This window comes from Lycium barbarum, chromosome 4, assembly GCF_019175385.1.
Source record: "Lycium barbarum isolate Lr01 chromosome 4, ASM1917538v2, whole genome shotgun sequence".
Classification (NCBI taxonomy): Eukaryota; Viridiplantae; Streptophyta; class Magnoliopsida; order Solanales; family Solanaceae; genus Lycium; species Lycium barbarum.
In genome coordinates this window covers 121,157,922-121,181,742 of record NC_083340.1, presented here as the reverse complement: position 1 = coordinate 121,181,742, position 23,821 = coordinate 121,157,922, and the positions used below count along the sequence as shown (strand labels likewise).

The following is a 23,821-nucleotide window of genomic DNA, read 5'->3' as shown; positions in this document are numbered from 1 at the left end:
TTTAACATTCAATTCTTGATTTTATTTCCAAAAAAAAAAAAAAAACTTTTGTATTTGTTGTTTTTCCAACATTTCAAAGGAAACCCAACTCATAAAAATCCCAAAAAATTCAATCTTTACAGTTAAATTTTACAATATTTTAAAATAGGGTTGATGCAGGCCGAGAGAGTGAAGGTGGAGATGGTGGTGCTAATAGCGGGAGTGGTTGTAAATGGAGAGGAGATGGTAGTGGTGGGTGAAGAAGGTGAAGAGAGGGGTAAATGGGTTGGGCGGTGAGGTGGCATGTCACGTGGTGTTCATCTTACCGAGTTGTCAATGTCACGTTAGATTTTGTGTCCAACTTATACAACTTTAACGGAGAAAGGGTATATTTGAATCAAAGTATAACAAGAGGGTATATTTGGACCTAAAGTATAACGGGAAGGGTATATTTGGACTCAAAATATAACGAAGAGTATATTTGTCTCTTTCCTAATAATACAGCGATATATTTGGCCCTTTTCCGTTTTATATATATAGGGGTAACATATATGCAAGGGCACAAGCGTATATGAAGATACCGTAGGTTGTATGCTGGGGTGTTTTTGTTTGTCAAGTGCGTAAATCTTTCGTCTCTCTAGAAACTTTGGGATTAGATCAAATTATCATTTTTTTTTGTTAGAAAAGGCGGGTTCTCCTAATTGAAAATATTATTTTTGTAAAGTGGGATTTTCTTATTGAAAATGTCATCCTTGCTAACGTTGTTAGTAGAAGCGACGTTATGTTTACTAAAAATGTAGTATTTGTTTGTCTTCCTGTTAGACGAGATGTCTCATTTTCATATATGCGAATCAAAAACCGAATAAAGAACGGAAAAGGTTCAAATGTACCCATGAAGAAAGGGGTGAAACATATCTCTGTTATACTTTCGGTCCAAATATACACCTGTCGATAGGAGTGTTCATGGTTTGGTTAAAAACCGATTCAAACTGAAATCCGAACCAAACCGATTAAATAAACTGACATTTTTTTGGATTTGATTTTAAATTTTTAAAAACCGATAATATTTGGTTTGATTTTGATTTTATTAAAATAAAATCGAAGAAAAAATCCAATCGAATCGACCAATTATATACATAACTTTTATAATTATATATCTAAATAATATATTAAAAATCGAAATTAACATGAAATTCACAAAGTTTAATCACATTTTTTCCTTTCATTAGGATTTACCAATCTTTCTTGTGCCTAGGGCTGTTCACGGTTTTGGTTAAAACCAAAACTAAATCGAAAATTTAACCAAACTGAATAAAAAAAATCGACATTTGGTTTGATTTGGTTTTAAATTTTAAAAACGGATAATATTTGGTTTGGTTATGGTTCTATTAAAAAATAATCGAATAAATAACCAAACCAAACCGATAAATTACATACATAAATTTTATAATTATTTATATGTATAATATTAGTTTTTCATAAATAATTATAAATATTTATACCTTTTAATCACTAATTTGATTTTTGGTCTACTTATTTCACATGATTGTTTAAGGCCCATGTTTTTAAGCATATGTCCAAGCCCATGTGTTTAAGTCTTTTAAGTCTTTTAAGTGTTAAGTGTAAACCTACTAACAGAAGTTCACGTTAGAGTCTAATGTCTTTAACTTAAATTTTTAACCTTTCTTTGTCAGCCATTTGATTTTAGGTTGTTTTTTTTTTTTTTCGAATTTATACCTTTCTTTTTTCTTGTCTGAATGGGTCCTAAACTCCTAATATTTTTCATATGAAAAGGACAGAGGTTGTAGATTGGGAGGTTCCTATAGAAGATACTTTAGTAACATCAACATTTACTGCAACTCAAGCACATGGTAATGCCCTAATACTTCTTCCGTGGGTATCCTCCTAAAAAGCAGAAAAGAACAACTCCTTGTAGTCGAGATCCTAGCCTTGAGGATAATGATAGAAAAACATCTGAAGTTTGGGATCATTACACAAAGTTTTTTTAATAAAATGGGAGAAGTGAGGGCAAAATGCAAGTACTGACCCAAAGTTTGGGATCATTACACAAAGTTTTTTTATTTCATATATTTTCATTTTAATTTTAGGTAGTCTTTGTGTTTAATTAATATGTAAGTTTGTAACAACAACTAAAAGCTCCTATCCTCTACTTTATTTCCAGGTATGTGTATTAAGATGACAAAAATGGTGCAGCTACTACTGAGTTAGTTTTTAACTCTATATGTAATAATTTAGCAACTTTGGATAACTTGAGTACTACACTATCACTAATAGTGAAAATGTTTCTATGATGTATGTTCCGCCTTAAACTATAAATGAAAGTTATCGTTTGAACAAAAAAAAAAGACATGGCTTTTTCAACTTTTTAATGTTTTACTGATAAGTCTCATGGCTGCTAGTCATAAACCGAAAAGTTGAACCAAACCGACAATAACCAAACTGGTGGTTATTATATTATTTGGTTTGGTTATGGTTTTAGACATTTAAAACCGACTAAATTGGTTTGGTTATGGTTTTAATCAATAACCGACCCAAACCGAACCATGAACACCCCTACTTGTGCCATAGGAAAATAAAGTTTCAATAATCTTTAGTTTTTGAGTATTCTAACTTACATATAATATATCATAAGACACTATATAGTTAAATATCTTTGACTTGTTCAGAGTATATTTTAACAAAACGATGTTACATTTACCAAATAAATATTTTATCTCTTTATTTTTTTTTTAATGTGAAGAAATAAAAGTAGAAAAAAGAAGGAAAACATATATTTATGTATTGTTAAAAATCAAATAGCCGAACAAAAACAGAACAACCAAACCAATAAGTGTATATATTTGGTTTGGTTTGGTTTGGTTTTGGTTTTGACCAGAAACCGATCCAAACCGACTTATGAACACCCCTACTTGCTGTTATACTTGTGGTCCAAATATACCCTTCCGTTATACTTTGGCACAAATTTGTCCTTAATTCTAATGGAGAGACACATGTCAAGCTCAGAATCAAATGATTCACCCCTAATTTTAAATACCCGATTTCTTTAAAAAAATCACTCGTTTAATCCGACCTGATATATTTTCTTTTCATTTTCTTCTTCTATTAAGACCCAAATATGAGTTTTTTTGTAAACTTGTAAACAGTAATTACTACCTCATCAATTTCTCAATCTTAGTTCATCACTTCATGTCAGCTAGAATCTAAAAGTGAGATTTCAGCCTACAAATTAACCTTTCATCAATGTTGGAAATATTAACAATATTAATCAGTAGAATGAATAAAAGGATAGAATCAATTTATTGAATTATTGGTGCGTCGTGGCAAGCCACTACTTTGAAAGCGATTTCAGCCCCACTTCAGTGCAAATCGTTAAAGGCCGGTTACTCCCCAAGGTTCCACAACACTCCCAAACATTACTGATTGGAAGTTTAGAGTTGCACAAATACAATTGCCCAGAAACTCATGAAAAACTAATATTTGAGAGAAAGGAAATTATAGTATCTGATATCTCTCCATCAAAAGAAAGGATGTATGCTTATATAGGTGAAGGAAATCAAGAGTTACAATGGTGGTCAAAGAGGACTTAAAGAGCCATTAACTTGGCCACTAAACAGAATTCATATCAGCAAATTCACTCAACAATTAAAGGAAAATTGAAGAGTCGGTTACAACTTACAAATATGAAATAATGACTCATTATATAAAATAAAGCCATACTTAATGTCAAGAGAATGAATCAAGACATTTTTTATAGTAACCATTGCATTAACAATGTAGGCATTCTACAATGCATATAAATAATTCCAACAATTCCCCATCAATGCAATAGTAAAAAATAAGTAGGCGTTTGGACATGCGATTTCATCTTTGGTTTCATCTCATGAAATCCCAAATTATCCAAAAAGGCATGATTTGGGATTTGAAATTATGATTTCAAAAAGTATAAATGTAAAATTTGACCCATACATTTATATTTTGTAAAAAAGACCCATAAGTTGGTAGATATATTTAACAATCATGTTTACCAATAATAAGTTGGTAGATATATTGTTCGTACCATGTGGGAGGATTATATTAAAGAGTAATTACATTATTATTCATATTAAATTTTCCTTTTTATTGAACTAAAGCTTGATCAATTGATGTTGTATTTTTTAGAAAAGCCTTTTAGTAGCGTATTAATTTTATTATGAACTATGATTTACTCATTTGGTAAGATTGTATAAGAATTGGAAAAAATTTGACCGGTTTTCACAACTTGTGGGGTTTTTATGTTTATAAAAAAAAACTGCAACTTAAGAAATCCAAATTGCATGTCCAAACATGATTTCATCTCATGAGATGAAATCATGTCCAAACGGCTCCTAAGAATAATTTCTGGGCATAAGGAAGGAACATGTGCTTAAGTGTTAATATCTTTCGATTTGAATTAACACGTAGTGAAATGAGACTAATATCCACAAAATGAAGTACTCTTGAACTGAATGGATATAAGTTGAGACCCCCACAACACATATTATATCCTTAATTTTATGAAAACTCCGCGATACTAACACAATGCTTTTGTGGCCATGCACTAGACCTCGAGTCTCATGAACAACCCAAGTTTTTCATAAAGGGCGGCAAACATTTACAGTTACGTAGGTGATTCCATCAAGTCAATCTTCAACATAGACTACCATAAGGCTATGGAATCATTAAGAGAAAAAATAAGCTCAACCTTTCTCATATCAAGCAGTGAATCTATTCATACTTCTCAATAGCATTACCACAAAGGGTTATGGGAACATTAAGAGTAAAACTCAAGTAAATCCATCAAGTGCCTCTCAAAAGCACCAATCCATCAAGTCCGTCTCAAAAGCACCACCATAACGGGCTATGGATTTAGAGTAAAACTCAACCTTACAAAACACTACAACACTCCATAGGGATAGGAAATTTAGTGTATATTGACAGCCTATCTGAATTTGTTTGATCACAAACAGGTATCCATCATATTACCTCAATCCATGGGCTTTAACCTACCCCTCTCGACGTTTCAAGGATTATTATTTTTGCCAAATTTTTGGTTAAAAGATCCGTCAAATTTCTCTCAAACCTTACAAATTCCAAGCTTCAACAGTTGCTTGACAACATCATGTCTAACGCAAATGTGTCCCTTTTTCCATTTTACGCACTACTCTTGGCAGTTTTATGTCACGATCCAAATCGGAGGGCCATGACGGGCACCTGCGCCCTACTTGCCGAGCACTGCTAATCGTGCTCTCATATCATAATCATAAACAAGGATGGACCACTAGGGTCGTCTGATGGAAACCTGCTAGATCATAAGAGAAAGATACTGAAAGGGAGCGAGCCCAAAAGACATACATATATAATCATACTGAGCAAGACTGTACTAGTCGACAAGGCTATTTTAGATCCTTATACGACAAAGGATAGGCCGACAGGGCCATACGACATCTATTTATACCATGACTGTGTAACGACCCTTCCAGTCATTATGGGAAATGTAGGATCACCCCACCAAATATAACCTTTCCAAGGGAAGAAAAAACCAGTAGAAACTCAATTGTGTGAGCTTATGAGCTGAAACTTGACTTGTTTGTGGTTGTTACTTGATTTCCTTGAGTCCGTCGGGGGTGACGTAGAAAATTAGAACTCTGTTGGGAACTCTGAGGCCACGGGTGGATTCTTAGGGAGACTTTATGTTTATGTACATGTTTGTTTTGTGTTTTTGAGGCCTCGGATGAAATGTTAGATGATAAGAGAAAAAAGTCGAGCTCACTGCCCAAAATGAACCGCTGCGGCGGCTTGACCGCTGCCAGCGGCAATCCATGTCCTGGGTGGCCGCTATGGTGGGTTGTGGACATCTATGGCGGCACCGCTATAGCGGTCAAATGGGACCACTGCAGCGGCGTAGTGATCGCTGTAGCGGTCAATGGAAACAGTAGCCCGATTTTAATATACTTAGTCTCATATTCTCTATTCACAAAACACCAACACACTTCCCAAAAAGCACCTAGGGTGAAATTCCAAGCTAGGTCAAGAAACACTTGAGAGGTAAGTTCCATCTATTCCATTCTATCATTCATTTCTCCCTCAAGATTTTTATCCCCTTAGTGGGTCTTTAATGGTAAAATTGAAATAGGAACCCTAGAATATTAATAAACCTTCTAAACTTGATGGGTTATGGTTATTATCACTTAGTTGTCATCTAAATGCTTGGGTTAGTTCTCCTAATCATGAATTGAATACTTAGAGACATAGACTAAGTGAATTGAGATGTAGGGTTCTATAAAAATGGTGTCTTGACCACATAAACTGCTTGTAGTGGAAATGTTGATAGGATATGATTATGAATTGATGATTAATGATTGCTAGGACCCTTGATAGGTTTCTTAACACCTAGTAAATCATCCACTCCTTGGAGTGGGGTAAAGGGAAGGGTGTTCTTGCATGGGTACTTGTGATTTGAGTAATTGTGATTCATTGAGCCTTCTATTTCTAGACTTTGAGCGTTCTGAGGCTTTAAGGAAAGGAAAGGCTGTAGCGGAGTGACTTGCATTGTCCCAGCTCTACATTGAGGTAGGTTACGGTCTACTTGAGTTAGACTTTTGTTAGTTGATTGTATGTTTGTGAATTCTTTAGGAGAAAGCATGTCTAGTTTTCATGCATGATATTGTGTGGCTAAACTCCTTTGTGATTATGATTGAGTGATTGTGTAGGCTTCGTGCCACTATTCCTGTGTGTTGATTCTGCAGTGGATGTATTGTGACGAGAAGCTAATATGATCTTCTTGACGGTAATGTGACATGGAATGATGATTTGAGTATTGATATTGAGAAGGTAAGAAACACTGTTCTGTAAAGAGGTATGGAAAGGAACATATGTGACCTAGATTATGGGCTCATGGTTCGAGGTTAGTTCCAGAAACGAGAGGTACGTTGATATGTCCAGCATTCGAGGTTCGTTCCGGAGCAGAGGTTTGTGCTCGGGTCCAAGGAGTATTCCGGAAAAGTGGTACATGGACAACATGGGTCCTCTGCAGGTCATGACTACTGAGCAATGACATCAGTTAGCATATGTGTACAGTAAGTGTGGTCATTTTGGTAAACTTATTTCCGTTGTGGCTTACGTGATTGTGATTCTTGACATTCTTAGTGATTTGATTGTGATTATACTTGGTTGACTTGCTGTGGTTTATTAATATTCATGTCAGTTGACTGGCTTGTTTATTCTATTAATTTTATGAAATATGCATGATGCTAATCTTAGTCGGCCTATGATATCTACCGGTATATAGTGTTTGTACTGATACTACCTTGTTGCATTCTTTTGAGTGCAGATTATGATACAAAGACAGCTCCATTTGCACCAACCGAGGTGGTCGTCAGGCAGGTAGAGGCGGACAGCAGCCCGGCAGGGGCGGGGCTCAGACTTGTAATAGTAATCTCGGTGGTTCACAGGTGACGGGAGGGCGCAATCATTTATATGCTTTTCCAGGTAGACCCGAGGCTGAGGCCCCCGATGCAGTTATCACAGGAACTATCTCAATTTAGGACCGGATGGCTTTTGTTTTGTTTGATCCGGGCTCTACTTTTTCTTATGTATCTACCTATTTTGCTGTGGGTCTGGATATGATGTGTGATACCCTGGATGCCCCTATTTATGTATCTACTCCTGTTGGGGACTCTGTGGTAGTGGATAGCGTCTACCCTTCGGGTGCGATTACTTTCATGGGGTATAGTACTTGGGCGGATTTGATGATCTTAGACATGGTAGATTTCAATGTTATATTGGGTATGAGTTGGTTGTTCCCGCATTATGCTATACTAGATTTCCATTCTAAGACTGTTACACTAGCCATGCCCGGGGCACCTAGACTCGAGTAGAAGGGTAACATTAGTTGATAGCATCCATGGTAGCTCAGAATTATTGAAGGACGTGGATGAAGATTTGGAAGTTCCAAGAAGACCCATGACAAGATCTCAAACGAGGAAATTGCAAGACAAGCTTAATGGGTTGCAATTAACAATTCAAAAATGTCTTGTGATGGAAGAAGAGCTCCAGCCCAATTCAGATTTTTTCCTCAAGTCTTACACTTATTTGGAGGCCCAAATTAAAGTCCAAAGTGAGATGGAATGAGGCCCAAATCAGCCCCAAAAGAAGAAGTTTCCAGCAGCCCAAAATTAGCCCAAATATTATTTTCTAGAATAAATATTTAATTGTTGTTTTAATCTATGTTGACTTGCATTGGTCCAAGTGTGGGTAGTCTTCTAGGTTGTTTTAATCTATGTTGACTGCCTTGGTCCAAGTGTGGAAGTCTTCTATGCTTCTAGGGAAGATAATTCTCATTTATTTCTATTTTGACTAGCTCCTTCTTTACAACTATATAAAGGGGTGATTGTCATTCATTGTAGATCAGATTTTGAAGAATATATTATATTGAGAGTTCTTTTGAACCTTTGTGGCATTACTTTAGGATTTATCTTTCAACCTAACTAGTTCCTAGTTCAAGGTAGTAAGATAATTTCTTCCTTCATATCTTTGATTTCTTTTTGGTATTCTTTCGAAGGCGGTTAGTTCTAAATACTAATTGTTGTCTTAAGTTACTCACAAAGCGGTCAGGATCCTAATCTACTGTTTTTGATTTGTTATCTCAAGTAAAGACGTTAGATTTCTTCCTATAAATCTATACGTTGTTACTTGGATCTTGTCAAGACTTTAGAACTAACGTTCTTGGAAATTCGTGGATTGTTCCTTCGAATTTCCCATATCTTTTATTTTCTAGTTTTTAGACTCTTTTCTATATTTGCTTCCGCACTTCTTATATTTTAATTATAAATTTGGGATCTCCCTAACCTCGTTGTTATCAAGTGGTATCAGAGCGGTTCTATCAAGATTCCGTTCTTGATAATCTTGGGAATTTCTTGGAAAAAAAAAAGGGCAACAGTGGACGTGAATTTATCCACTCCTTATGGAATTTTGATTGCAACAGTGGACATGAATTTATCTTCTCAACCAAGGGCTGTGAGCGTAATTCTTTCAAACCCAGCTATTTACATATTCTTAAGATTGTGAGCGGTTCCAGAATTAGGCTGTGAGTGTAATTCTTTCAAACCCAGCTATTTACATATTCTTACTACTAACAGTTGTTTTAGTTCGTGGCATTTTCTCGAGGGACCAAGGGCACGTGATCGTGGAGTTAACCTTTTTCAAAGTGGATACGGACATTGTCACCCGTTATCGATTTAAATTCCTCGACTTTATCATCATTTCATACATATTTATTTATTTCAAGTCGCTAACAAGTTCTTTTTAGAATGTGGTATTTAATGAGATGACGGGATCGAAATCTTGCATCATATGTTAAATCGTGGGGACAATTGTAGATTTAACTTCCGTCACAACGGGACATGGATGTGGAATTATATCTCTCCACGAATGGTTTTGTGGACGTGGGTATAAACGTGGATATACATTTCTACATTACAAATCATATATCTTTCTGCATTATGAGATTGTGGACGTGACATGGATTTATCTTTCTCGCATTATACAATTTGTGAAAGTGGACGTGGATTTAAATTTCTATGCTATGAATCTTGTGGACATGGACATGAAATTCTACATTATAAAATTTGTAGAAGTGGATGTGGATTTATATTTTTACCGTGGATGTGGACGTGGCAGTGGATTTATATTTCTTACATTATAAAATTTTGTGGAAATGGACGTGGATTTATTTTCTGCATTGTGGATATTGTGGACGTGGAAGTGGATTTATGTTTTTACATTATAAACATCGTGGACTTGGATTTATCTTTCTTGCATTATAAATTTTGTGAAAGTAGACGTGGATTTATCATTTTTCGCACGAATGACTTCGTGGATGTGGACGTGGAAGTGGATTTATATTTTGACATTATAAAATTTGTGGAAGTGGAAGTGGATTTATTTTCTGCATTATGGATATTGTGGACGTGGACGTGAATTTATCTTTTTGCATTATGAACATTGGGACGTGGACGTGGATTTATCTTTCTTGCATTACAAATTTTGTGGAAGTGGATGTGGATTTTTATTTTTGCACCGTGGAAGTGGATGTGGATTTATATTTTTGCACCGTGGAAGTGGATGTGGATTTATATTTTGTACCGTTGAAGTGGATGTGGATTTATATTTTGTACCGTGGAAGTGGATGAGGATTTATATTTTTGTACCGTGGAAGTGGATGTGGATTTATATTTTGTACCGTGGAAGTGGATGTGGATTTATATTTTTGTACCGTGGAAGTGGGTGTGGATTTATATTTTTGTACCGTGGAATGCGGACGTGGAAGTGAATTTTTTTTTCGCCCTTAAAGTCTGTGGAAGTGGATGTGGATTTATATTTTTGTACCGTGGAATGCGGATGTGGACATAGATTTATATTTCTACATTATAAAGTTCGTGGAAGTGGACGTGGATTTATGTTTTGCATTGTTGATTTTGGGCATAAACATGGATTTAAATTCCAGCACAGTGAATTCCGTGGACGTGGATTTATTTTTTCATTATAGATCTCGTGGATGTGGATGTGGAAGTAGAATTATCTTTTTGCACTTAAAGTTTGTGGAAGTGGATGTGGATTTATATTTTTGTACCGTGGAATATGGACGGGGATGTGGATTTATATTGGGCATAGTGGATCTTTGGACGTGGACATGAATTCATTTTTTCTACATCATGAGTTTTATGATGTGGGCATGGATTCCGTGAATGAGGACGTGGATTAATATTTACGCACAGTGAATTTTGTACATATGGGCTTGAATATGGTCATAAATTAGACTTCCTCATAAGTGGGCGTCATCATGCTTTTAGCTTTCCTTGAAAATAAACGTGGATGTGGATTTAGCTTTCGTTAAAGTGGATATCAATGTCGACTTAATTCTTCTTCAAGTGGAAGCCATAAATTTAATTCCTCTCCAAAGTATGTTGTGGATTCAACTTTCGAAACAGGGGTTACAAGTGTAAACTTCTCCAACCCTATCTTATTTACACATATATTTCTTTATTGCTAACAATTTTTTTTAGCTTGTGGCTTTTGACAATATTAAAGTTGGCATCACACATCAACTCGTGGAACTATTTCTTCGGCAGCGAACTGGGGAAATTTGGTTGGGAAGGATAATCAGACTTCCCGACAAGGGTCAAGGATCTACCTCGAACACTTGTCTCCAACCCCAAATATTCCGCTTGCATTCCAGCACACTCAATTTTTCAGAATTCTCGAGTTCTATCATAATACCCAGTGTCATCATAATTCGACACTGGGACAATTTTTGCAAAGATTCGCGCCAATCGGAATTCGTTAGTCATAAGGTGTCGTAGTTATCCCAGAACTACACACGGCCTGATTCTCATGCAGCTCGAGATATGTAGGCAACTCGGAGACCGGAGTTCGATCATAATCCTCTCAAATTTCCTTTAGCCGGGACAAAATAGGCTACTGAGTCAACGTCTTTGCCCGAAAATTGTTTTCATCATTACCGGGCAAAGAGGGACAAGTTGTTGACACCCAATTTTGTCCCGCCTCTCCTCCGAAATACCTATTTACGCTTCTAATATTTTTGGAAAATTAAAAAAAATATATTTATATTTTTTTCTATAATTATTGGCCTCTTATCAATATCGGTGTTTCATTATTCTATTACAGTTATTAGTTCAAATACGAGCCCAATTCACCCACAATATTTTCGGATTAATCCAAAACAATTTTCATAGGCCACTACCCATTTTAATTCACTCCAACCCAATTTTCAGACCAGTCCACATTTTATTCCCAGCCCACGTCTTCAAACCACCAGCCCATTATTTTAAACCAATACCCAGCCCCTTCGTTTTTCCTCAGCCACGCCGCCTCCCCCCCCCCCCCCCCCCCCCTTTCTCTTTCTTCACCGCTCATTTCTCTCTCTTCTCTCCACCACGCCGCTCCCCCCACTTCCGTTTGTCCCCCACGCCTGTCTCTCTCACGCCTCTGTCCCCCACTTTCCCTCTGTCCCCCACGCTCCTCTCTCTCTTCTTCACAAGCAAACCCTAAAAATCCCCTATAAATAATCCTGTCTTGAAGTCGTTTAGGGGGTGGGAATTCGGAGAAATTGCAGAAATTCCCCCATAGACAATATTAGTTCCTTTAGCAGTATTGTTTGATATCGAGTCGAAATCCACACCATTTTTGTTCTGTTTTGCCCTTGGCATCCGTTTGGATTCAATCAAGGGTATACAAATTCGGGATTCGCAGTGTTCGAGGTTATATCGAAACCTTCGCCTCACTTCGCTGCACCCGAAGAAGGTAAACTCCTTCCCTTAGCTGTTTCTGTCTGTTTAAATTATTGTTCATACCGTTCATGCTATGAGTTAGTCCTGTGTTAGTAATAAGCTTGATTAGGATAATTATGTTGTTTGTTAGTTTAAACCAGGATTGTATACGTTAAAAATCAGTCGGGTTTTAGTGGTATCTTTATCATTTGTAAAGTTTAATCATGTTTAAGAATATTTAATTCCTGCTTATTTGTTAGCTGGGGTCCTGTTTAGCCGCGATTAAGTATGTTGAGTAATCCGTTCGACCGATGTTATGCCTACTTCAGCTTCTGTTTAGCATGTTCTTAGTTTAAATCATGTTTAGCTATGCCTCTCTATTAGGTGCTTAATGATTCAATCCCTATTATGTTGAGAACGTGGTGTGAGTAGTAATACATCCCCTATTAGACTCCATGTATATTTTAATCCATTAGTAATGACTATTGCTGTAGGTTCGAGGTTTAATACTAAGTATGCACATAATTGATAACTCATATAGGTTGGATTTTATGTTGCTAAAGAAAATGGAGACAGCTCCATGATAGTTCAAGTAAAAAGGGAATAGGCTATTATTGTTGTAGCCTTGTGTTTGCATACAACTGTATGTTGTCCAGAATCACTTTGTTAGCCTGAATTAGAATCTGACTAAGTTGGGTCAAGGTGATTATGTGTTGTCTTAGGCTTCAATAATTCTTAAACATCCTGGAAGCTGGATAATATGTAGCTATAACTATATAAATTGGTGAAACAGAATCCTTTTGTTTAAATTTGGTGCACTGCTTAAGGAAGATGATTGTCCAAGTTAGTTCCTTTATTGTTTTCTTTCCCAAATAATAAGTCTTTTCTCAAACATGAAGCAGTTCAGTTTTCTGTCTAAGTTTGAATTTGGATAAATTGGTTTTCTTTTATTCTCTCAAGACTTTTCTAGTTGAAATCTGAGTTCTCCATTGAAATTCCCAAATGGTTTTGACATGTGCACGGCTTAAGATTACTGAAATGAGAAAATGTGGAAAGTATTCTAATTGGTAATCCCACTCCCAAATCCCATAAAATTTCTAAAAGCATATTTCTAGTTCAGTCCTCTTTAAGTGACTGTCGATCTTGATTTGTATGAAAGGTCCATTCATCTTTTAAAAAATGTAATTTCAAATGGTCTGATTTCATAACTTATTTAAGGGCATCATATCAGTCTGTTTAATTTATTAAGGGTTAGCAATTGTCAAGTTTAATTGCTGATTACATTTGTGTGTGAAAAGTTTATCGAATGATTGGTAAGGAAGAGATCATTAGTTCACCAGTTCAGCTATGTTCCTCCCTCTGTTTGGAATCCTTGGATTATACATGAAGTTTTATGTTCGTGTAGCATGTTGCACCAATGCTAGTCTGATTTGTTCTGGATTTCCGAAGTCCATAACCTTTGTTAAGTGTTGAATTTGTCTCACTAATATGAAAAATTGAAAATCTATCAAATTGAAGTAATTGTAAATAGTATTTGAAGATCTCTGATTCGTGAAATTTGTTCTCCATGGATTTGAGATTAATATACTTTGAATGTCAAGTTTCTTCTGTCTGTGGTATAAATAATGTATGACATTGTTCATTCGTGTTCTGAGATTATTAAGTTGTTACAAAGTGAAGATGTAACTTGGTGCTAAGTTGTTACAAAATGAAGATGTAACTTGGTGCTGAACTCTGGAAATAGCCCAACTATTGAGGATAGATTGGTTTTCAGTATTCAAAGTCAATAGCTGCTATTATGGTTGTGGGAATTGTTAGGTGTTTTAAATTTCTTGTATATTTGAACCTGTACCAATAGATTGTGATGTAAAGTAGATGACCTTTATTCCCCATAAAAGACCATTTCTGTGGTTGTACATTATTTGTCGCCACAATATTACTTGCTGAATCTGTTGCATATTTATTGAAGACCAGAAAGAATATCTTGGATTTGCAAATATATCAAACAAAGGATTTCTCTGTCCTTGTAATGCGTTAATATGAATGAAGGAAGTATATATTCTATTATCCTGCAAATTACAGTAATCAGCAGGGCCTAAGTTTATTCAATGAGATGAAATAGATCGCATGGGCTGCAGTTGTTTCTTTATTGTTATCTTATTTGGGCTTGAACATTTTCTCTAAGTGTCCTTTTATTGTGTTATGTGTTAATTCAAGTTGTATACTTAGTTTCTTTATTTGAGCCTTAGTCTTTTATTATATACTAATCATTTTCTTTCGCTTTATGCATGACCACCGCATACGAGACTCGTTCTTCTTTCGCATTCGATGTTGGGCCAAGGCCCAACGAAACATGACTCCTCTCGTGTCCCACCCCTGTCCGCAGCCAAAATAAGAAGCACAAACGTTCTGGGCCAAATCCCAATAGCCAAGCACAGCCGCAGCAGTCTAAAAAATGACCCGGCCGAAGCCCAATAACGGGCAGATCCGCAGCAGTGCCCTAAAAAAAAAGATGGGCTGAGCCCATTCGATTTTATTTATGCCTCTATTTTATTTTTTGTGCAGTTAATTTGTATTATATGACTAACCCTTTATTTTATTTTGTTTTCTTAAATTAGACGAACCTTAGTGAATTTAGTGGGTTAGTTCTAGTATTAAGGGTAGTTAATCCAAAGGAAACTAACAGTTTATTCCCTGGACTTCCCTTTTTTTCTATAATATTTATCCTAAAATTATTTACATTATCTATAATATTTATCTTAAAATTATTCATAATATTTACCTTTGCTAGAATCATTGATTTTCAATAGTAAGAACACGTGTGTTGAGCTAGAGAATTACTCTTTGTTCATTTATTACCTTAGAGATTTGATATACCGTGGATATGAAAAATATATATATAAATTTAAGTATTGCAAGTTTGATTTAGTTGCGCATTGTTTTAACTAAGCATAGTTAATAAAAGATAATAAAAGGGATAAAGGGAACTCACATTAGTTATCCCTAATTGATTAACCTAAGTTTGGCCGGATAACCGTAGTTAACGGATTCTAAAGGATGCCTAACCCCTTCCCTTTAGGATAATATAGAACCCTTACCTAGAATCACACTGATTAAGCAGACTATTAACGAGGTTTAGCTAGCTTTACCTTAGTTAATAAATTAGGTGTCCTAATTCACCGTTAAATTAATTAGGTGGCGACTCCTTAAAAATAAGCAAAAAGTAGGAATCTCCAATATGTTGTACTCTAAATTTAACCCGTTTAAAATGGGGTAAGACATGTGGAAGATGATAACATTAATAGCATAAAGATGAAGATGCCAACTTTCAAGGGGACAAGAGATCCAGACTTGTACCTTGATTGGGAGCGGAAAGTTGAAGCCATTTTTTATTGTCACAACTATTCTGAAGCTAAGAAGGTAAAGCTTGCCGTTGTTGAATTTTCTGACTATGCTTCTATTTGGTGGAAAAAGCTTACAAGGGATAGACAACAAGATTGAGAACCACCCATTGCTACTTGGGCTGAGATGAAGAGAGTCATGAAGAAGAGGTTTGTGCCTTCCCACTTTCAAAGAGACCTACAAATGCGTCTTCGAAGATTGGAGCAGGGAACCATGACTGTTGATGAATACTTCAAAGCTATGGATATGGCTATGATCCAAGCTAATTGTATGGAAGATGAAGAGGCCACTATGGATAGATTTCTTAATGGTTTAAATAAAGAAATAGCTGATGTAGTAGAGATACAACAATATTTAACTTTAGATGAGTTAGTGGATATGGCTGTAAAACTAGAAAAGCAAATTAAAAGAAAGCAGCAAGCTAGCTCGTGGAGGAGTCGGCCAAACACCAATTCAAAGAAGCCATGGCCGAAACAAGATGTGACTTCTAGGCCTCAAGAAGGCAAAGGGAAGGCCAAAGTAGATGACAAAGAGGGAGGTAAACCTTTTATCCCTAAATCACCAAAACCTTCTAGTTCTATTCAATGTTACAAATGTCATGGAAGAGGGCATATGATGCATGAATGTCCAAATAGAAGAAATATTCTCATGAAAGAAGATGGAGAGTATGAGAGTGAAAAAAGTGAGGTAGAGGAAGAAGAGGGAGGTGCGAGTGAAGATGACGTAGAGTTGCCTAATAGTGGTTTTGTTGGGGGTAGCTAGGAAGATTCTTGATGGAGAAAATGAGAGTAAAAAAAGTGAGAATGAGGAAGAAGAGGGAGGTGTGAGTGAAGATGATGTACAACTTCCTTTTAATGATAGTTTGGTTGCAGTAGTTAGGAGGATTATGGCTATCAATTTGGGAGTCAATAGTGAAGAACAAAGGGAAAATATATTCCATACTAGGTGTGGGATAAGGGGGAGAACTTGTTCTATGATTATTGACAGTGGTAGTTGTGCTAATGTAGTGAGTTCACACTTGGTAGATACATCAGGGCTTGCATGCATGAAACACCCTAAGCCCTATAGACTCCAATGGTTGAATGATAGTGGTGAACTGAAAGTCAACAAACAATGCATGATTTCATTCAATGTTAGCAGGTATGAGGATGATACTCTTTGTGATGTCATTCCTATGCAAGCTTGTCATATCTTGCTTGGTCGTCCATGGCAGTTCGATAGGAATACTTTTCATGATGGAAGGAAGAACAGATATTCACTTGAGCTTAATGGCAAGAAGTATACTCTTGCACCTTTAACACCTTCTCAGGTGTTTGAAGATCAAAAGAGATTGAGGGAATCAATGGGAAAACAAAGGGGACAGAAAAAAGGTGAGCTTGAGGGAAAAGAAATGAAAGATGGCCAAGAGAGAGAGAGAGAAAGAGGGCAGCAACTTAAGCAAAGAGGTAAAAGAGGGTTTGAATAGAAAAAAAGAAAGTTTTGGTGAGAGGAAAGAGGCTAAGGGAAAGAAAAAAAAGAGTCTCTATATAAAAGCCAAAGAGTGTTTGAATGCAAGAAAAGAGGGACTGCCCATAATACTACTTACTTACAAAGAAGTCTTGATTAATTCTGAGCTACTAACTTTTTCTTTGCCAAGTAGTGTTTTTTCTCTTTTGCAGGACTTTGATGATATCTTTCCTGAAGATATTCCTAAAGGTCTTCCACCTTTGCGTGGAATTGAACACCAAATTGACTTTGTGCCTGGTGCACAGATTCCAAATAGGCCTTCTTATAGGAGTAATCCTGAAGAGACAAAGGAGTTGCAAAGGCAGGTTGAAGAGTTGCTTAAAAAGGGGTTTGTGCGAGAGAGCCTGAGTCCTTGCTCAGTTCCTGTTCTATTGGTGCCCAAAAAAGATGGATCTTGGAGGATGTGCGTGGATTGTCGAGCTATCAACAAGATTACGGTAAAGTATCGTCATCATATTCCTCGTCTTGATGACATGTTGGATCAATTGCATGGGTCCAAAATCTTTTCTAAAATTGATCTAAAAAGTGGTTACCATCAGATTCGAATGAATCCTGGCGATGAATGGAAAACTGCTTTTAAGACCAAATATGGGCTTTATGAGTGGTTAGTTATGCCTTTTGGCTTGACTAATGCACCCAGCACGTTCATGAGATTGATGAATCATGTTTTTAAGGATTTTCATGGAAAGTTTGTGGTGGTTTATTTTGATGATATCTTGATCTTTTCTAAAACTCTAGATGAGCATGTAGAACACCTAAAACAAGTTTTTGAAGTTCTTAGAAAACAACAATTGTTTGCTAATCTCAAAAAGTGTTCCTTTTGTGTGGATCATGTGGTATTCTTGGGTTTTGTGGTCAGTTCTAAGGGAGTTGAGGTTGATGAAGAGAAAATCAATGCAATCAGAGAGTGGCCTAAACGTAAGAGTGTAACTGAGGTTAGAAGTTTTCATGGGCTTGCTAGTTTTTATAGGAGATTTGTTAGAGATTTTAGCACCATTGCTGCTCCTCTAACTGAAGTTATCAAGAAAGATAAGGGTTTTACATGGGGGAAAGACCAAGATGATGCTTTTAACTTGTTGAAAGAAAAATTATGTTCTGCTCCTCTTTTGCAATTACCTAATTTTTCTAAGTCTTTTGAGGTTGAATGTGATGCTTCTGGAAAAGGAATTGGTGCTGTTTTAATGCAGGAGTCCAAGCCTATTGCATACTTTAGTGAAAAGTTGAATGGAGCTACATTGAACTACTCAACTTATGACAAAGAGCTCTATGCTTTGGTAAAGGCTTTAGCTACTTGGCAGCATTATTTGTGGCCTAGAGAGTTTGTGGTTAAGACTGATCATGAATCCTTGAGATATTTGAAGAGCCAAGGTAAGCTTAATCGTAGGCATGCAAAATGGGTTGAATTTGTTGAAACTTTTCCATATGTGATTGCTTACAAGCAAGGAAAGGAGAATGTGGTTGCTGATGCACTGTCAAGAAGGTATGTCTTAGTCTCTACTCTTACTTCTAAGCTGATGGGTTTTGATCAAATCAAGGGCCTTTATGCTAATGATTCTGATTTTGGCAAGGTTTTTGCAGAATGTAAGTTGGGTCCTTATGACCGGTTTAATCTTCAAGATGGATTTCTTTTTAAGGAAAATAAATTGTGTATCCCTAATTTCTCTTTGCGTGAATTGTTTGTTAGGGAAGCACATTGTGGTGGACTCATGGGACACTTAGGAGTGCCCAAAACTTTGGATATACTTGTTGAACATTTCTTTTGGCCAGGCATGCGAAAGGATGTTGAGAAAGTGTGCTCTTAATGTCTTGAATGTAAACAAGCCAAATCGAAAGTGTTACCACATGGTCTTTATACTCCTTTACCTGTTCCCACTTCTCCTTGGCTTGATATTTCCATGGATTTTGTGTTAGGTTTGCCTAGAACTAAGCATGGTAAGGACAGTATATTTGTAGTGGTAGATAGATTTTCAAAAATGGCTCGGTTTATTCCATGTTTGAAGACTAATGATGCATCACATGTGGCTGATTTGTTTGTAAAAGAAGTGGTTAAATTACATGGTATACCTAAAACTATTATTAGTGATAGGGATGCTAAGTTTTTAAGTCACTTTTGGAGGGTTCTTTGGGGAAAGTTGGGAACTAAACTACTATTTTCTACGTCTTATCACCCGCAAACTGACGGGCAAACAGAAGTAGTTAATAGGACTTTAGGGAATATGTTGAGGGCTGTTCTAAAAGGAAAATTGACATTTTGGGAAGAACATTTGGCCATGGTAGAGTTTGCCTATAATAGAACTGTCCATTCTTCTACAGGTAAGTCTCCTTTTGAAGTTGTTTATGGCATTAATCCCCTCACCCCCCCTTGATTTACTGCCTTTGCCTACTGATAATATTGTTAATCTTGATGGTAGGAAGAAGGATGAAATGATGAAGAAGATTCATGAACAAACAAAGCTTGCAATTGAGCGGAAGAATGAGCAGACTACCTTAAGGAGAAATAAGGGGCGAAAACCTGTTATTTTTAAGCCCGGGGATCAAGTATGGGTGCATTTCAGGAAGGAAAGGTTTCCTGCCAAAAGAAGATCCAAACTAGACCCAAGAGGAGATGGTCCATTTGAAGTCCTTGAAAAGATTGGAGACAATGCTTACAAACTTGATCTTCCTAGTGAGTATCAAGTTAGTGCTACTTTCAATGTTTCTGATCTTTCCTTATTTGATGCAGGTTTAAATTCGAGGACGAATTCATCTCAAGAAGAGGGGAATGATAGCATCCATGGTAGCTCAGAATTATTGAAGGACGTGGATGAAGATTTGGAAGTTCCAAGAAGACCCATGACAAGATCTCAAACGAGGAAATTGCAAGACAAGCTTAATGGGTTGCAATCAACAATTCAAAAGTGTCTTGTGATGGAAGAAGAGCTCCAGCCCAATTCAGATTTTTTTCCTCAAGTCTTACACTTATTTGGAGGCCCAAATTAAAGTCCAAAGTGAGATGGAATGAGGCCCAAATCAGCCCCAAAAGAAGAAGTTTCCAGCAGCCCAAAATTAGCCCAAATATTATTTTCTAGAATAAATATTTAATTGTTGTTTTAATCTATGTTGACTTGCATTGGTCCAAGTGTGGGTAGTCTTCTAGGTTGTTTTAATCTATGTTGACTGCCTTGGTCCAAGTGTGGAAGTCTTCTATGCTTCTAGGGAAGATAATTCTCATTTATTTCTATTTTGACTAGCTCCTTCTTTACAACTATATAAAGGGGTGATTGTCATTCATTGTAGATCAGATTTTGAAGAATATATTATATTGAGAGTTCTTTTGAACCTTTGTGGCATTACTTTAGGATTTATCTTTCAACCTAACTAGTTCCTAGTTCAAGGTAGTAAGATAATTTCTTCCTTCATATCTTTGATTTCTTTTTGGTATTCTTTCGAAGGCGGTTAGTTCTAAATACTAATTGTTGTCTTAAGTTACTCACAAAGCGGTCAGGATCCTAATCTACTGTTTTTGATTTGTTATCTCAAGTAAAGGCGTTAGATTTCTTCCTATAAATCTATACGTTGTTACTTGGATCTTGTCAAGACTTTAAAACTAACGTTCTTGGAAATTCGTGGATTGTTCCTTCGAATTTCCCATATCTTTTATTTTCTAGTTTTTAGATTCTTTTCTATATTTGCTTCCGCACTTCTTATATTTTAATTATAAATTTGGGATCTCCCTAACCTCGTTGTTATCATTAGTCCCCTCTCTAAGAAAGTAATATCCTTTGTTCGTGTTAGGAAGCTAGTAGAGAAGGGTTGTCTAGCTTAGCTGGCACATATCCGTGACACCAGTGCAGATATTCCATCCCTTGATTCAGTTCCAGTGGTATACGATTTTGCGGATATGTTCCCCACGGACTTGCCTGGTATGCCACCGGATCGTGACATTGACTTCAGGATTGACTTAGACCCAGGGACTTGTCCTATCTCTATACCACCTTATAGGATGGTGCCAGCAGAACTCAAGGAATTGAAAGAGCAGTTGCAAGATCTTCTGAGTAAGGGGTTTATTCGCCCGAGTGCCTCTCTGTGGGGTGCTCCTGTGTTGTTTGTTAAGAAAAATGATGGGTCCATGTGAATGTGTATTGATTACCGTCAATTGAATAAAGTAACTATCTGAAACAAGTATCCCATTCCCCGTATTGATGACTTGTTTGATCAGTTACAGGGAGCTTCTGTGTTCTCTAAAATTGACTTAAGGTCAGGGTACCATCAGTTGAAGATTCGGGCAGAGGATGTTCCTAAAATCGCTTTTCGGACCAGGTATGAGCACTATGAGTTCTTGGTTATGTCTTTTGGGCTTACAAATGCCCCAACTGCGTTCATGGATTTGATGAATATTATATTTAAACCCTATTTAGACTCATTCGTAATAGTGTTCATTGATGATATCCTGGTGTACTCTAGGAGTAAGGAAGAGCATGAGAAGCATTTGAAAATTGCTCTGGGGTATTGCGAAAGAAGGAGCTGTATGCTAAATTCTCCAAGTGTGAATTCTGGTTGTCTTCTGTATCTTTCTTGGGGCATGTTATTTCGAAAGAGGGTATTATGATGGATCCTCAGAAAATTCAGGCAGTCAGGGAATGGCCTAGGCCCACATCAGTGACCAAGATCCGTAGTTTCGTGGGTTTGGCTAGCTACTATCATCGGTTTGTGAAAGGGTTTGCCTCTATTGCTTCTCATTTGACCCGTTTGACTCAGAAAGAGGTACCATTTTAGTGGTCCGACGAGTGTGAGGAGAGCTTTCAAAAGCTCAAAACATTGTTGACTACTACACCGATTCTAGCATTGCCCGTGGAGGGCAAGGATTTTGTTGTTTATTATGATGCTTCTCGTGCTGGTTTGGGTGCTGTTTTAATGCAGGAAAAGAAGGTGATTGCTTATGCTTCTCGGCAGTTGAAGGTGCATGAGAAGAACTATCCTACTCATGATCTAGAGTTGGCAGCGGTGGTGTTTGCATTGAAAATCTGGAGGCACTACTTGTATGGTGTCCATTGTGAGGTGTACACAGACCATCGCAGTTTGCAGCATGTGTTCACTCAGAGGGATCTGAACTCTAGGCAGTGGATATGGATGGAACTGCTGAAAGGCTATGACATCACCATTTTGTATCATCCTGGTAAGGCAAATGTGGTGGTTGACGCATTGACCATTGAGCAGGAAGTCGGCTAGCACGGGAAGTTTGGGTCGTTTGATTTCTTCGGAGCGTCTGTTAGCTAGAGAGGTTCAGACTCTAGCTAACAGTTTTATGAGGCTAGATATTTCTAACACAGGTGAGGTGTTGGCTTGTGTTAAGGCTCGGTCGTCATTTTTTTAGCAGATTAAGGCTAAGCAGTTTGAGGATGCTAAGTTGTGTAAAATACGTTATAAAGTGTTGCGTAGTAAGGCTAAAGAAGCCGTGATTGATGAGGAGGGATTGTTGTGAATCAAAGGGCGAGTATGTGCCACGTATGGGCGACTTGATCAAGACCATTCTGACAGAGGCTCATAGTTCGAGGTATTCTATCCATCCTGGTGCCACTAAGATGTATCGTGATTTGATGCAACATTACTGGTGGACTGGGATGAAGAGTGATATAGTAGAGTTCATTGCGCAGTGTCTGAATTGCCAACAGTTGAAGTATGAACATCAGAAACCTGGGGGTTACACTGCAGAGGATGCTCATTCCTGAGTGGAAGTGGGAATGGATAGCCATGGATTTCGTGGTGGGTCTTTCGAAGACGCTAGGGAAGTTTGACTCTATGTGGGCTATTGTTGACAGGTTGACTAAGTCTGCCCATTTTATTCAGGTGAAGATAACTTATGAGGCGGAGAAATTGGCTAAAGTCTACATTCGTGAGGTGCTTAGACTTCACGGGGTTCCTATCTCCATCGTGTCCGATAGAGGCACCACGTTCACATCCAGGTTTTGGGAGAGTTTGCATAAGGAGTTGGGTACTGTTATGCCCTATTTTTAACGGATCAAAACTAGTTCATAGCTTATGACTGTGTTTCCTCTAGTTTTTCAAATTTTCAGAGTCGTCACCTAATTTTAGGAAATATTAGGAAACCATTTGTAAATAATGTAAAACTCCACTTTTAGTCTTTGAAACCTATGAGATTCTAGGTAAGAGTTTTATTTACCCCGATGGGAAGGTGTTAAGCATCCCTCAGAACCTATCCAAAGACAGTCTTTAAACTTAGTATATACATTAGAAAGGGACTATTTAATCTATTTCTTATTTTTATCATTACCTATTTTTTAAAGAAACGCGAAATGAGACTTCTTCTTATAGTAAAAAAATAAAAAGATAAAAAAAAAAAATCAAAAGATATTATAGCTATGTAAATAAATGTATATTCATAAAAGAGAATAACTACTGATAATGTATGCATGAAAATACGCATATGATGTACATAAAAATGGCCTAGGTAACGTAGAGTAAGAAGATATATACTTTTTAGGAGAAAAATAACGTATTTATGCAATATGTATATCATATTTAAAGATGGTATATAATGTACACTTTCAAAAATAACTATTATGATTGTCTATATATATAATTTCATTAATATTAGAAATAATAGTACC

The 23,821-nt window shown here is 36.8% G+C and overlaps 1 pseudogene; it reads left to right on the top strand.

Annotated features, from left to right (window-relative positions):
• Nucleotides 1–153: 153 nt before the first annotated feature.
• LOC132637718 (uncharacterized) lies at nucleotides 154–20,384 on the top strand (annotated as a pseudogene).
• The last annotated feature ends 3,437 nt before the right edge of the window (nucleotides 20,385–23,821 follow it).